The 17907-nt window shown below is 32.7% G+C and overlaps 1 pseudogene; it reads left to right on the top strand.

The window, feature by feature from the left end:
- Nucleotides 1–5735: 5735 nt before the first annotated feature.
- Nucleotides 5736–6721, top strand: LOC106504891 (annotated as a pseudogene).
- Nucleotides 6722–17907: the final 11186 nt, after the last annotated feature.

A 17907-nucleotide genomic window follows, 5' to 3' on the forward strand; every position in this document is an offset into this window, starting at 1 on the left:
GTGGGTTGGGGGATGTGCTTGGGTTACGGGATGGAAATCCTGTGAAATTGGAGTGTTATGATCATTATACAACTATAGATGTGATAAATTCATTTGAGTTATAAAAAAAGATAAATATAAATGTAAAATAAAAAAGAAATTAAAAGGTTAAGAATCTCAGAGGAGGTAGAAATTACTTCTAGTAAATGTAGTAATTTTTTTTCTTACTGAGTAGTATTTTTACACTTTGAATCTGATTTATAGGCTTAATATTCAAAAGACTAAATTGTGACCCAAATCCAAAGAGTGTTTCTCAAAAGCACACCACTATTCTTCTCCCATATTAATTGCTTGTTTGGAAGAATTTATCTACTCATACATTATGATTAAAGGCATTGGCTTTGGAGCTTCCTCATGGTATATCAAGTTGTCACTGCTGTGGCTCTGGTTTGATCCCTAACCTAGGAATTTCTGCATGGTGCAATTGCAGCCAAAATACAGAAATAAAATAAAAATAAAAGCAAAAAAAATTGACTGTCTACTTCCATAACCTCCTCAGTCCCAAAGCTCTTTATATCTGAGCATCAGAGTATCTTGAGCAGATACTTGCACAGCTAGAGCATGGACCTACTTTGTTGGATATATTTTTGGATATATTTCTCCCTTCATTTCTGCTGAAATATGATTTCCATAACAAGAGATTCATAAATTACTATTCATTTTATTTTTTTCCTTTTCAAATTACAGATTTTTCATATATTTGTCTCTTTATTACTATTATTTCCCCAAAGATCCTAATCTTTTTTCTCTAGAAATTTTTCTAGGGAAGAAAACTGTCCAGAAGTTTTCTTTCCTTGAATTTGTTCCAAGTATTCTGATAAACTAATCTATAATGAGCTTACATTCTATTTCATTTAAAACAGTTATGATAAAAAGTCATAAGTTGTATCTCCACATATAAATGGAATAATTATTATTTTTCTGATAGAATGGCCCATGAGATTTCTCAAAACTCACATTATTGCACAGATTGTGATTTACTCTCAATTGGTATCTAGTTTTCCAGATTTTTTTGTTGTTGTTGTGATATTTTCTTTGCAAATATTTCATTCATTACTTCCGGAACTTTGTGGAAGTTTCCTAATTTTCTGAGATAAAGCTGGGGAGGGGCAGAGACATGCCTTTAATTAAGAAAGAATACGTCTTAGGAATAAGCTATTTAAATGACTAAAAGCCTGAAGAATTCTACTGATACCTGTGAGAACACTCAGTTTTGGTTCTTCCAGGCAATTAAAATCCCAGTATTTCTCTTGTTATACACCATTTCTCCTGTTAGGTATATATAGAGATTAACAGCCATAAATATGAATGTTATCCTAAATCCTCAACCAGGGAAAGACAATTTTTAATTGCCTTACTGTAAATGATTGAGAATACTAAATTCAAGTAACTAATTTCAGTGTTAATTTTTTTTACCACTGAATAGTGGGCTTGGTCAAGTTAGTTTCCACTATTTAGGCCAGTTTTTACAGTCATACAAACAGCAGCTTTGTTTTTCTTTGAAGAAATTTTTGCAGCAGGTGAAAATGTCCAACTATATTTGCATAGTAAATGTTTATGCTCTATATGTTTTATATTCTAGGTATTCATGTCAGAATGTTCTGTAGAAATCCAAATGATTCAGGTGATTGGGAACCTGCATGGTAATATAGAAATTGTGGCCACTTGAAATTATTTGTAGATCTACTGCTTAGCCATCCATTACTGTGTGTTCTATGGTCACACATAGACGCAAGGTATCTGCAGTTACCTTCAGTAAAAGAAGCATTTGGGCCAAGGAAAAACACAAGAAGTGAGTTCTTAAAACAATTGACAAAGGATAATCACTGAAAACGCATATGATATATTTAAACACAGCTAATGTCTTCAATATCCTATATTTTCATTGAATGAAGTCTGAATTGAGGAATTTAGGCTAGGAAAACACGGAAACTAACCAGGATGTACAAAATGTATTTGGTTTTATTATTAAAAGATTACAGATTTTGGGAGGTCCCATATTGGTGTAGTGGAAATAAATCCAACTAGGACCCATGGAGTTGCAGGTTCAATCCCTTGCCTTGCTCAGTGGGTTAAGGATCTGGCATTGCTGTGAGCTGTGGTATATGTTGCAGATGTGGCCCAGATCTGGCATTGCTGTGTCTGTGGCGTCAGCCAGCAGCTACAGCTCTGATTAGATCCCTAGCCTGGGAACCTCCATATGCTGCAGGTAAAGCCCTAAATAGACAAAAGCAAAAAACAAAAACAAAAACTTACAGATATTTATCAATAAATTTGCCAAATAACAGAAAAAATGTAATATATAACATAAAAGATACTGGATTTATAATCTTGGTTCATGGGCTATTATACTTTGTGTGATATGTTAATATGTAGTAAGTAATTTGGTATATAATAGTAAAAGTAAGCAATAATAATTATTTTAGACATTTAAATTAGAGATTTTTAAATTGTGTATCATAATAAGTTTGTTAGAATATAAAGTATTATATGCCTATTCTATTTTGGCAACTTGATATGGGCTTTTATGTGAATATTTTAAAATTATGAGAGCAACAATGTTTGTACACATTGATAAAGAAATTCTTGTTCAATGCAGTACCTTGCTTACTCTAACTTAAAGAGACATAAAACTGCAATTGTAAAGAACAATGTTATTTTTATATTTTAATGTATCTTTTTAAAAAGCCATATTCTTAAGAAACTATGTTAAAATATATTTTTAAAAATAGGGATATGTTAACTTAGTGGTTTAAGTTGAAAGCCTAGCAATACTAACAGATTTTATAGTATTATATTTTTGATGATGTAAATGATGGGAAATAATAAAATAGCTAATTTCTACATACAAATATATAACTGTCTAATAGAAGACTTATCCTGGTAAAAGTCAACATTGATGGATATTATGGGTAAGGATGCAAGAGGCTGCAGAAAGTAAGGAGTGAAAAAAAAGATATAGACTATATTATGCTCTGCTGTTCTCCAAGAGGTGTGCCTTATCAATATATAGCTTCACCAATGATAAAACTCCCAAATCAAATAGGAGCAGTTATGTGAATGAGTCATATTTAATGTTTATCACAGCTGGCTTTTAAAGAAAGCATGAATTTTTTTTTCCTGCACATTTCTCACTCTACCAAATACATTTGGACAGAATTGACTTGTCTACATTTGAGGTTTGGTGATTTTGTAATTTTCCTGAGCAGTGACTAACCCAAAAATTTGGGTTTGTTTTTATAGGTGTATGGTTCTATTTTGAGTAATTTTGTCCTTACCATTAGATGTAGGATCTCTTAGGAATCAAAGCATTTATTTTTTCTTTTTGAATTTTTTTTCTTTACTAAGATGTGCTCTGTGCTTATTTGTTATGACTTCCTAAGAAGCCTCTTGAGTAACCCCTGGAAGCCTAAGGGGATTGAGCTTCCAGTACATCCTCACTAAAAAAAATTCTGAAGATTTTTTTTAAAAAAGAATGTAACATGAATTACCACATTAATGTTCTTATGAGTTGTGAGTATCCATTTCTTAAATATAATTTTTCCTTCCTGATTTGAGTCTTCTTTTATTTCATATCCTAATTTTTTTCTCTATTATTCTACCTTATTCTAGTCAAGGTATATTATATTACAAGGAAATAATATACTAGTATACAATAGTAAAGTTAATTCCTAAGGCTTACAATCTTATCCTATGCCCAAATATGGGTTTGTGAGTTATAAGCATAATGTTTTCTTAATCTAGGGCTTTGTCTATAATTCTTATCAAATTGACAAAATCCATATGATTTGTTCTAATGCAATGCTCACAAAGAAGCACTCAAAGACATTAATAATCCTTATCATTTATTAAGCCTTTACAGGTGCTAGGGATAGGTCTAGGTACTTTACTTGCAATAAAGGAACAACCCTAAAAGGAAGGTGTGATTGGTACCCTATTCTAAAAATGAGGACACTGAGGCACAAAGTGGTTTATTAAGTTGCTTGAGGTCACCTAGGTAGTGTGTGATGAGGATGGAATTTCCAACACAGGCAGTGCAGCTCCAGAGCCTGCATGATTCATCACTGCATTCTACTCTATGTTTGGGATGTTTGGGATTTTAAATTGGAATACCCTAAATGAGAGCCTTGTAGCTGTTATTTGGTTTCTGTTGTCAAATCCCTTTATTGCTTGCTAGCTTTTTTCTGGTACTGATGAAAAATCTGAAAAGTTTTTTTAAATTAGAAAAATATGAATAAAGAAAAAGTATTATCAGAGTAGAATAAGCTGGGGCTGCATTAAAAAGTATAGTTAGATGGGAAGGTATTCTAACATCACCTACATCAATCTCTTTATTTTCTAATGAGTAAACTAAGATAGCCTAGTGATTACACATAAAAAAGAACTCAGGTCCATGATTTCTTACACTGACTTTGGGTTTTTCCCCTTGAGTATGCTACTTTCTGAATCTGGGCACTGAAATCCTATTTTTTTGAGCACTCTCAGTATCTAAGAATTTTAAATAAAACCATGTTCCACTATCATCTGCCTCTTTTTTTAGTGTCCATTTTCTCCTCCCTCACTACCTAATTCACCCCAAGTGTTTTGAAAATAAATACTAGCTGCTAATCGGTTAATGCAATAGTTGGTGATAATCATGAGTCAGTTCAATTCAAAAATATATCCTGACATGTGCTATGTACTTACTGTATCTGTGTTAAGTGTTGTCAGACAGGTAAAAATTAAATGAAGAGAACTACAACTCTTTAAAAATCTGATTGTCAAAGAGTCAGAACAAGTAATTGATATAGGGAACAGTGTGCTAAATAATTTTGTTGTTATTTGATACAGCTAATATTCCAGTGTCTTGAACTTTAATGAGGGATTCATTAAGATGAAATAGCCTTTGAGACATGAAAGATTGAGTATATAATAGTGGTTTATCATAGTTTTAATGGCATTATTCCAGAAAAGATGTTATTTCAGGTGCTACCTCAGTTCATATTGTAAAGGTACTCACTGCAAATGCTACCAACTTGGAAGACTGACTATGCAAATTTTGAGTTTATTGTCACCATCAGAGTGTGTTTCTGGAGGGTCATTGCTGTCTTCTGTGCCAAGAACTGACACAGTTTCAGGAAGTTTCCAGTAAATGTATGACTGCCTATTGGCCCTTTGATTATGCTTCGCTATAGAAGATCCACTAAGACATAGAGATATAGCATCTTGCTTGCAGCCCCAATGAAACCATATAAGGAGAAACAGAGCAGAAAATTCAATTTTTTAAGGCCGCATCTGTGGAATATGGAAGTTCCTAGCCTAGGCAAGCTAGGGGTCAAATTGGAGCTGCTGCTGCTGGCCCATGCCATAGCCACAACAACGCAGGATTTGAGTTGAGTCTGTGACACACACCAGAGAGCACAGCAATGCTAGATCCTTAATCCACTGAACAGGGCCATGGACTGAAGTTGCATCCTCCTGGATACTAGTCAGGTCCACTGAGCCACAATGGGAACTCCCAAATGAAGTTTTAATGGGCTCATTGGGAGAAGAACTCAATAGATATTTATTAGGTGTTAATTGTGTGAAAACCACTGTAGAAGAAGGAAGATGTGCTCCATGATATAACAGCTATATTCATAGTCATGTTCACAATCTCATTACAGGTCTGGGTATCCTGAGCTTTCATTTTTGAAATAACATTTATACAAGTTTAAATGGGACATAGTAACAATTTAACAGAATTTTTTCTCCTGGGCCTCACTCAGGAGCCTGAGGAACAGAAAGTATTATTTGTCCTGTTTTCACTCATCTACCTTGTGATGATGTTGGGAAACCTGCTCATTATGGTGACTTTTTTTGCCAGTCCCTCCCTGGGCTTTCCCATGTACTTCTTCCTTGCCTATCTGTCACTCATGGATGTGGTTTATTCCATGATTATTTCCCCAAAACTGATTACAGACTCTCTGCAGTAAAAAGACAATTTCCCTCCCAGTTTGCATGGGAATCTCTTTCTAGAGCACTTGTTTGGTGGTTCTGAGGTCTTCATTCTGGTGGTGATGGCCTATGTTGGCTATGTGGCCATCTTTAAGCCACTGTACTACTTGACTATCATGAATTGACAGGTGTGCATCCTGCTACTGGTGGTGGCTTGGGCTTCATGTTGTATGCACTTGGTGATTTAACTTCTCTTTGTGCACAGCCTCCCCTTTTGTGGCACCAATATCATTGACCACTTCATTTGTGACATGTACCCACTGCTGGTACTTGCCTGTACTGAAACTTCCATTGCAGGTTTCACTGGTATTGGCAATGGTGGAGCAATTTGTGTGGCCATCTTTCTCCTTCTACTAATGTCCTATGGAGTCATCCTGAATTCCTTTAAAGCTCATAGTCAGGAAGGGAGGCACAAAGCCCTGTCTACCTGCAATTCTCATACCATGGTGCTGGTCCTCTTCTTTGTTCCCTGTATTTTCATGTATGTGAGACCTGTTTCTAGATTTCCCATTGATAAATCTGTAACTGTGGTTTATAATGTCATCACTCCTATGTTGAACCCTTTAATATGCACCTTGAGAAACTTGGAGAAGAAAAATTCCATGGAAAAGCTTTGGCATCAAGATTTATCTGTAGGTAGAATAAGAGTATTTCTCCCACACTGAATACAGTTGTTACTAATCCTGAGACAACAAATAGGCAGTAAATTCTATTAATGGATGACTTATTCAAATCAATGGATGCTGTAGAGATGCATTGCTTTAATTTTAAAAAAGCATCAAAGAGTAGAATAAATTGTACATTGAGGATAGAATCAATCTAGTAGAGAAATTCTTCAAGTTCAACAGAGGGCAGAGTTATTCATCCTATTACAAGGAAAATAAACTAAGTTTATCTTATGACTTTATATTTTTTAGTTTATATTAAAATCAGACTTTAGAAGAAAGTAAATTATCTTTTAAAAAGTGGAAAACAAGCTATCTTTGAAATTTTACTTTCCACCCAAATAAATGATATCCACTCTTTAGGTCAATGTTCATGTATTTACAGTTCAGGGTATTTAGAAGGGAGAAGATACTGTGGTTAAAGACACTATCAATAAGCAGTTTTGTTATATGAGATGTAGTTGATGAGGAAAATGGAATATAGATCTTGATTATTAGGATAGAAAACCACACTAATCCAAGTTATAAACATATTTTCAGGCTTTTCTTCACTGGTTGTTATGTGTATTTTTGCCATTCTTCACAAAGTAGACAGAGTCTCTGATTTTGTCTTAATGATTCTTTAGAAATCCTCTTTCCTGATTCTGTTTTTTGTTTTTTTGGGTTTTTTTTTTAACCTAGGCATTGCAAAGGTCTTTTCTCAGTTTGTGGTTCTTCCTTTCTACATTTCTATCATATCACTTGATGAATAGGAACTTCTAAATGTAGTCAAATTTTTTTTATGTGGATTGTTAGTTCTTCTATATCTTTCTTAACATTTAATTTTCTACTGTATGATCAGAAAAAATATAAATCTATATTGTGTTCTAAAGATTTCAACATTTCATATGTTCTAATTTCCAATTTTAATTCATCAAACATTAATTTTTGCATACACTTTAAAGTAAATGTGCTATTTTTTTTTCCTAATAGAGGTAGGTGATTGTCTAAGATTCACTTACCAAATTGTCCATCCTTTCACATGTTGAGCTTTCATTTATGTCTGAAATTAGTAGTGGCTTATCCATTACTGTCAACTAATCAATTTTCTAAACTTGTAATCACTCATATAATAAATTAGCTTATTAAAAATAAGTGAACAAGTCTGACAGGACAAATCTCTCATTAGTGTTTTTTATGGGGTGATTTGCTTAACTTAAGGCATTTTTTCCATATACATTTTAATTCAGTTTGTGATGTTAAAAAAAAAGCTATTGGAATTTTTATATTGAAATTGCAAAGAGGCAATTGACAATGGATCTTTCTACTCTCTGTACTCAGTTATGTCTTTAGCGCTCTTAAAATTTCAAAATTTTCACAAACATTATTTCATATATTTTAATAACTGTCTTTATATATATTTTGTCCTTTCCCACAGTCTTACTGAACATCAATCTTCAAAAATATTTGTAATTTTATATTATAATCAAATTTATATTTCATTTTAAAACAACAATTTGATTTATTTAGTTTATAGTGAATTATTTTGCCATTGCTATTTTTTTATGAATTGCTTTTCCATATATTTTGTCTAAGGTAATTGACATGTTCAAAATGTTTTACTGATTTAAGAAAGGTTTTATATATTATAGTATAGTATAAAACAAAAAAAATTTCCTATGTAGTGCTTTTAGAGTAAGTGTTATACTTTTTATTTTAATGTTGTCAATCACTATCATTATAGTTCATACCTTTTTACCTAAATTTTACATAAAAAGTAATAAACATTTTCTTCTACTTTACTTATATCTTTGAATTTAAAGCTTTATTTTTTATTACTCATTGAATTTTATACAATGATAATCACAACCAAATTTTATAGCATTTCCATCCCAAACTCCCAGCTCATCCTCCCACCCCACAACCTGTCTCATTTGGAAGCAATAAGTTTTTTGAAGTCTGTGAGTTGGTATCTGTTCTGCAAAAATTCACTGTGTCCTTTTTTTTAGATTATTCATGTAAGTGATAGCATTCAATATTGGTGTGTCACTGTATGACTACCTTCACTTAGCATGAAAATTTCTAGGTCCATCAGTGTTGCTGCAAATGCCATTATTCCTTTCCTTTTAATGGCTGAGTAATATTCCACTGTGTATATGTACCACACTTTTTTTTATCCAATCTTCTATCGATGGACATTTAGGTTATTTCTATGCCTTGGCCATTGTATATATTTCTGAAATGAACATTGGAGTAAATGTGTCTTTTTGAGTCATGGTTTTTCCCTGGATAGATGCCCAGGAGTGGGATTGCTAAATCAAATGATAATTTGATTATTAGTTTTCTGAGGAATCTCTGTACTGTTTTCCACAGTGGTTGCACCAATTTTAATTCCCACCAACAGGGTAATAGGGTTCCTTTTTCTCCACACCCTCTCCTGTACTTATTGCTTGTAGACTTTTTGATAATGGCAATTCTGGCTGGTGTAAAGTGGTACCTCATCATGGATTTGATTTGCATTTCTCTAATAATGAGTGATGTTGAATATCTTTTTATGTGTTTTTTGGCCATCTGTATGTCTTCTTTGGAGAATTGTCTGTTTAGATTTTTTTATTTATTTTTTTTTTTTTTTGGTATTGAGCTGCAGAAGCTGTTTATAAACTTTGGAGATTAATCCTTCGTCAGTCACTTCATTTGCAAGTATTTTCTCCCATTTTTTTGGTTGTCTTCATTTCATTTCATGTTTCCTTTGCTGTGCAGAAACTTTTAAGTTTAATTAATCACATTTTTTTATTTTTGTTTTTAAATTTTGTTTTGAAGCACAAAAGATCCAAACTAGCCAAAGCCATTCTGAGAAAGAAAAATGGAGCTAGAGCAATCAGGCTCCCTGACTTCTGACTATACTAGAAAGCTTCAGTCATCAGAACCATATGGTACTGGCACAGAGACAAAAATGTAGATCAGTGGATCAGGAAAGAAAGCCCAGAATTAAACCCACACAACTACAGTCAAATATTCTATGACAAAGAATATACAATGGAGAAAATACAGCCCCTTCAGTAAGTGGTGCTGGGAAAACTAGACAGCCACATGTAAAATGATGAAATCAGAACACTCCCTAACACCCTACACAAAAATAAACTCAAAATGAATTAAAGACCTAAATATAAGACCAAATACTATAAAACTCTCAGAGGAAAACCTAGGCCCAACACTCTCCAACATAAACAATGGCAATATCTTCTCAGATCCACCTCCTAGAGTAATGAGAATTTAAAGCTTTAAATACATGTATACATTTATGTACATGGGACATTTTAGAAAAAAAAAAGTGTGTGTGCTTGTGTAAAGAATTTATATCTACATTATAAATGGTTTTGTTACCTTAAAATCAGTATTTTTAACAAATTTACCAAAAACCTAACCTACTACTCTAATTTAATGTGCCATATTTACTATACATAATGTCCAAATACTTGTATATTTATTTCCAGAATATTTTACTTTGATCAATTGACTATTCCTAAGACATTACTCCATTATTTTAGTTCTTGTATGTAGATTTTAAGATCTGATAAGAGGCCTATCACTCAACAGTTTTGTTAAAAGCAACATTTTCTCTTTTGAAAAGATATTTCACACATTAGTGTGAGAATAATTACTAAAGTCATAGAAACTCCTAAGGTTTTGACTGACAACATATTAAATGTCTAAATAATTAGGAAAATAATTGATGTCTTGACCACATTGAATCTTTCTGTATGGGAACTAGAACATAGTATTTTTTTATGTCTTTGATATTCTTCAGTAATTCCTTTGTTTTGATCATATAGTTCTTTCACATTTTCCTTTATTTTCTTATATTTAGTAATTTGGTTTGAGTTTATGAAAATATTATTTCTGCATTCTATTTTATAAATAATTATGACTAGTATTCAAGAAATATACTGACAAATATATATATGTTTAATTTTTAAAATTTAATTTTATTGGAATATTCAGTGTAATTTTGAATTCAATCACTTGACAACTTTATATTTTAATATGATAGATTTTCAGTTAACTCTTGAATTTGCTAGATAAACAATGATTATCATATTAATGACTTTTCCTTCAAATCTCTTTCTTCAAATACTTTATATCATATTTCTCATTATTATACTATTGCATTACTTCATATAGGAAAACATGGGTAACAACTGTGAGAAGGGAAATCTGAATTCATTTTTAGCTTCAATGGGGATAACTGTGGTATTTTCCCATAAAAATTTCATTAAAAATGATCATCCATGGAGTTCACTGGTGGCTCGATGGGTTAATTATCTGGTGTGGTCACTGCTGTGGTGAAGGTTTGCTCCTTGGCCCCAGAACTTCTGCATTCATAGGCATGTCTGTAAAAAGAAAAATCTTGGCTTGAAAAAAATTATCCCCATCTGAATGTCAGGATCCTGATAGGAATGGATATCATTCTTCAAAGTAAAAATTTAATATTATTTACAAAGAATTTTTAAGATTAAAGAGTTTTTCTAATTTTAGCCATCCTAGTGTGTGTGAAGTGGTATAACATTGTGGTTTTGATTTGCATTTTCCTAATGTCTGATGGTGTTGAACTATTTTTCATATGATTTTTGGATATTTCTATGTTTTCCTCAGAGAATGTTGGTTCAAATCCTTTGATAAAGTAAAAGAAATTGAGTTTTCCTTTATCAGATATATGGTTTTTAACTATATTTTCTCATTTTCTGTGTTATCTTCACTTTCTTAACTGTGTCTTTGAAGCACAGCGGTTTTTTTTAACTCAGTGAATTTTATTACATTTATAATTGTAAAAGGATCATCAAAACAAGATTTTATAGCATTTCCATCTGAAACCATCAGCCCATCCCCCCACAAACAGTCTCATTTGGAATCCATAATTTTTTCAAGCCTGTGAGTCAGTATCTGTTTTGCAAAGAGGATGATTGTATCCTTTTTTTTAGATTCCACATATAAGTGATAGCATATGATGTTGGTGTCAAACTGTCTAATTAACTTCACTTAGCATAATATTATCTAGGTCTATCTAAAGTTGCTGCTAATGCCATTGTTTCTCTCCTTTTAATAACTAAGTAATATTCTGTTGTGTATTCATAGCACATTTTCTTTAGCAGTTTTATTTTTAATGGCATTCAATTTGTCTACTTTTCCCTTTGTTGTTTATGTTTTTGGTGTCATTTTTTAAAAAAAATTGCCTAATCTGAGATTATTAATGTTTACTCCTGTATTTTATACCAAGAAGCAATGGTTTTTGCTCTTATATTTTGACTTTTGATACATCTCGAGTTAATTTTATATATGATGTAAGATAGTTTTCTTAGTCTTTTCAGGCTTCTATAACAAAATACCACAGACTGAGTAGTTTATAAACAACAGAAATCTATTTCTTACAGTTTGGGAGGCTGGGACTCTGAGATCCAGGTATAAACAGTGTTTAGTGAGGGATGTCTTCCACATTCAGACTTTGCTTCTACCCTCAGTTGGCAGAAGGTATTTGGGAGCCCTGTGGGATTTCTCTCATAAAAGCAATCACCCCATCTATGATGGCTCCATCTTCATGACCTCCTCATCTTTCACAGGCCCCATTTACTAATACCATCACCTATGTGGATTAAGATTTCAACATATGCATTCTGAGGACACCAAACATTTACATCATAGTAGTGGGAATCTAGTTTTATTCTTTATCTGTGGTTATCTAATTATTCTAGCACCATTCATTAAAAAAAATATTCTTTCCCCCATTGACTTTTCTTGGCACCATTGTCAAAAATGAATTGATCAGGAAGTTCCTGTGGTAGCTCAGTGGATTTTGAACCTGACTAGTATCCATAAGGATGCAAGTTCGATCCCTGGTCTCCCTCTGTGAGTTAAGGATTCATCATTGCTGGTAGCTGTGGTGTAGGTTACAGATGTGGCTCAGATCTGGCATTTCTGTGGCTGTGGTGTAGGCCAGCAGCAGCAGCTCTGATTTGACCTCTAGCTTAGGAACTTATATGTGCACAGGTGTGGCCCTAAAAGCAAACCAAAAAAAAATCATAAATATAAAGTTTATCTGGACATGGAAACTGATCCATGTTTCTGACCTGTGCCAATAACTGTATCTTGGTTACTGTGTTTAGCAGGAATAAGGAAATTAGAAAGTTATTTTTCAAGATCATTTTGGCTATTCTCCATCTCTTCAATTAGACATCATAACTCTTTACTCCTAAATACATCAACATGTATATACTATAAGAACAAAGGCATTTTCTTTCATAGATACAAAGAAATATCAAATTTGGTAACAACCATATTATATTATTACCAAATTTATGCTCATATTCAAATGACACCAACTATTCTAATGATGCACTCTACAGGAATTTTTTTCTCATCTAGGATTAGATCCAAGATTATGCACTGAATTTTGTTGCTATATCTCTTTATTTTAACTTGCTCTTCAGTACTTCTGTGGCTGTTTGTTGTATTATTAATATTTGAGGATTATCTCAATTTGCTTCATAGGATATCTTTCAATCTGTCTTTCAATCCAAATTTGATAAATTTCCTTATGATTAAAGTTTTGCATATTTGATAGAGATGGTACATCATACTTCATATTTTCCTCCATCTAATTATTGATTGAGGTAATGGTAAAAATTTCTAGCAACTAGCCTTGATTTGCAACATCTTGGTGACCATTCTTAGTTTGTCACTTCTTATATTGACTGAGGGTTTTTTTGCCACTGTATTTCCTATTAGTTTCTTCCTCTGTACAATGCTGCTTGCATGATTTTGTTATAGGTGTCACTCTCTAGGCCGTACACCAATAAATCTTCATACAAGTATCTGAATCAGAAAATATTTTCTTCAAAATCCAACACAATTTTATTTAGTTAGTTTCTGGTTGTTTGGGAATGATCATGGGTTGAATTGCTATTAGTCTCACTTTCTGGTTTCCTTTTACCATAGCTTTGTATGGAATTTCACTAATTGTTGTTTTATATTCATTTTGAAATCATGCAGTAAGTTTTCTATAAGCAAAGGATTGAATTGGGTGTATTACAAGATTTATAGTTATGTGGATATTTTTAAGCATTGTATTTTTAAATAAGAAAAGAAGGATTGGTGTATCTTTAGTTTTTGCCATTGTTTTGTTGTGACCTTCATCTGCTCTTTTTACCTTCTTTCACTTTACTGTCAAGTCTACAAAGAGCATCTTCCATTTCTATTCATTCTCGACTTTCCCAGAAATTATGCCTTCTTGAAAACATCATTTGAGCTCTTACACAATTTTAAGTTCTTTCTAGGTACATTCTGATTTGCCAGATCACAGACCTTTTTCCTTAATGACTTAAAAGTAGTATGATTTACATTTTTATGTGTGATTATGTAAATGGTCTTTCTTCTTTAGGTTTCTTACCCACCTCTTCCCTACAATCTTTTAGAATTTGTGTGTGTGTGTGTGTGTGCATGTGTCTTTTTGGCATTTCTTGGGCCACTCTTGCAGCATATGGAGGTTTCCAGGCTTGGGGTCTAATCAGAGCTGTAGCCACCGGCCTATGCCAGTGCCACAACAATGCAGGATCTGAGCTGTGTCTGCAACCTGTGCCACAGCTCATAGCAATGCTGGATCCTTAACCCACTGAGCAAGGCCAGGGATCGAACCCACAACCTCATGGTTCCTAGTCGGATTCGTTAACCATGGCACCACAAAGGGAACTCCCTAGAATTTTTTTCACATTCCGCTCAGACCTGGACCTTAAGCTCAAGAGATCTCTCTGCTGGAATTTGATGTTTGCCTCTTTAGACTTAATTTTAAATTTATATATTCTTATTGTCTTGGTTATGTTGCCTGTGTTATTTATGTGTGAACTTATGTGTCAATTCTATTGTATTGTATGTTTTGTTAGAACATCTGTAAGGAGATTCAGATTTAAGGACCTGCAATACCAACATAAAAGACATCTGGATTAAGTTAATATGTTTTCCTTCTTGAGTTAATTTAACAACTAATTATTGAGTCTCTTTCAAATTATAAGTACGTTACCTATTTCTGTCGTTCTTTTTATCATCTATTTATTAAATTATTTTTGGTATATTTTTATAAAAGTATAGTTGATTTAGAGCGTTGTGTCACTTTCCGCTGTATAACACAGTGAAAAAAAGAATATATATATATTCTTTTTTTTTTCTCATACTATCTCCCATCATGTTCTATCCTAAGAGATTGAATATAGCTCCATGTGTTGTACAGTAGGTAATGGATTTGGGGGTTTGTAGGTATAAACTATGAAATTTAGAATGGATAAGTTATATAGTCCTTCTGCAGTTCTTTTTTAAAAAACACTCTTTTGTTTTGGACAAAGTTCTAAGTTGGCATTTTGTATGCACATTTATTTAAGTGGAAACTTTTAGTAAACTTTTGTAAACTTTTAGTAAATTGATTAGCAATAATTTCATTAAGAGTGTCTGCCAAACACAAAGACTTAATCTTGTACTTCATTCAGTGCCATCTTGGATTTGAGAATATCAAATATATACTGATTAATTGAAAATGAATATTCTTATTCACACAAACATGTCTTTGCTATTAATAAATGACATTCTCTTTGTGGTTAGAATATTTTTCCATTTAATTCCACTGTACCAATTGTCCAGGAGAAGCCTCTGAATATATACAATTTGTAAACAATGCAAATAACATATGGAAGGGCTCAGTTCTCTAGAGCATGATTTCTCAGTGAATTTAATCTTGAAAAAGCAGCCTTAGGGACAAACTGTTTTAACATCTCCATGCAGAGATTTTTTGCTCATTGTCAATTAAGTGCCCAGATAAATTTTCTCTTACCTGGAAGATGATTTCTTCTTGGGTATTAATGTTACCATTATGAAGTAAAATAATTGCTGTTAGCTTATCAGGCATGAACCACATTAAAATACTCATATAAATATTTTAAAGTATCAAAGTAAAGACTTTTTTGTTAATTATCCAGGTCTATATTTTATTGACTAAAATATTATTAAAGTTTGGTTAATTAATTTGGTCAGTTAAACATAATAATGCAGTTTAAATTTTTTTCTTGATATATATTTTCAATGGCAGATTTAAAATTTGATGACATCACATCAAATACATACTATTGAAGCCAACTATGGATAAGTCTATAACCCAAACTGAAAAAAAGTTTATAAAACTTTGAGAAGATGGTCATGCTTACTACTGGTAGAGAGATGTATCCTTATGTGACAAAGCCCTCCCAGCTGCAGTGACAAAAGGTGTCCTGATTTTTTTCTGTATGTAGTCACAGCAGTGTTGATATGCTGGTGAGCCTGCCTGATAGTCATCAAACTAAAACTTCATCTTTGAGGACCAAAGATAGAAATGGAGAAGATTGGATTTGGAACAAGGAGGAAATAGAAACCCAGGCATCATATTCACAGAAACTCTTCACTGTTATGGAAGTAGGGCAAAATAGTTACTTAAAATGAATTATGTATCTTTCTTAAGAAGCAGCTCTTGTAATTTGAACTCAAATATTTTATGCCAGAAATTCCAGGAATAATATAGTGCATATACTTTCTCTATTTTTATAAAATACTATTGGAATAAATACAAAGACAATAAGTTTTTCAAATATTTTGTGTTAGAATTGTTTAAATGCAAACTGAAATGGAGACTAAATATAGCATAACATAATATAACATGACATATATATGGTCCTCAAAAATTAGTTTTTAGATTATTTTTTCATAGTTTATGGACTCCACCAATTATTTACTTTGTATTTTAATATCTAGAAGATAATATTAAGCCTTATTATGATAAAGCTTTACAAATTGTAATCTTGTGCATGATATCTTTGTTCTTATTCTGTGTAGATATTTTATTTCTTTTGGAATTTTTTTTTTTTTTTTAGTTTTGGTAAAACATGTGAAACAAATTATTGTGTATCTATAACCATTCTCCATCTCCAGAACTTTTTTCTTTTAAAAAAAAAATTATAGTTGATTAACAATGTTTGGTCAATTACTGCTGTACAGCAAAGTAACCAAGTTATGCATATATACACGTTCTTTTTTTTCAACTTATCCTCCATCATGTTCCATCACAATTGATCAGATATATTTCCTTGGTCTATATAGAAGAATCTCATGCCTTATCTATTCCAAATGCAAGAGCTTGCATCTGCTAACTCCAAACTCCCAGTACATCCCACTCCCTTCCCCTCCCTCTTAGCAACCACTAGTCTCTTCTCAATATGCATGAGTTCATTTCTTTTCTGTAGATAAGTACATCTGTGCCATATATTAGATTCCACATATAAGTAATTCCACACAGTATTTGTCTTTCTTCTCCTGAATTACTTCACTTAGCATGAGAGTCTCTAGTCCCATCCATGTTGCTACAAATGGTATTATTTTGCTCTTTTTTATGGATTAGTAGTATTCCATTGTCTATATGCACCATGTCTTCTTAATCCATTCATCTGTCACTGGACATTTAGGTTGTTTCCATGTCTTGACTATTGTGAGTAATGCTGCTATGAACATAGGACCACATGTATCTGTTTCACTGAATGTTTGTCCAGACATATGCCTAGGAATGGGGTTGCTGGTAGTTCTATATTTAGTTTTCTGAGGTACCTCCATACTGTATTCAATAGTGGTTGTACTGATGTACATTCCTACCAACAGTATAGGTGGAAGGTTCCCTTTTCTCCACATCCTCTCCAGCATTAGTTATGTGTAGACTTACTAATGATGGCCATTCTGACTGGCATGAGGTGGTGTCTCATGGTAGTTTTGCATTTCTGTGGTTACCAAGGTGAAGGGGGAGGGAGTGAGATGGATTGGGAGCTTGGGGTTAATAGATGCAGACTATTGCCTTTGGAATGGATTAGCAATGAGATCCTACTGTGTAGCACTGGGAACTATGTCTAGTCACTTATGATGGAGAATGATAGTTTGAGAAAAAAGAATGTATAAATGTATGTGTAACTGGGTCACCATGCTGTGCAATAGGAAAAAAAATAATGTTTTGGGGTAATAAAAAATAAAAAATTGTAACTAATATTTTGAATTTATTTAGTGCACATTATTTGTCACATAGTTTCTGGAGATCTTTATTTGCATTATCCTATTTAATGCCTAAACCATCCCCTGTGTTAGATAGCATTATATCTCATTATGGAACAATGTTGAGCTAACTTACACAGGTCACACAGTT

Source organism: Sus scrofa, unplaced genomic scaffold, assembly GCF_000003025.6.
Source record: "Sus scrofa isolate TJ Tabasco breed Duroc unplaced genomic scaffold, Sscrofa11.1 Contig702, whole genome shotgun sequence".
Classification (NCBI taxonomy): domain Eukaryota; kingdom Metazoa; phylum Chordata; class Mammalia; order Artiodactyla; family Suidae; genus Sus; species Sus scrofa.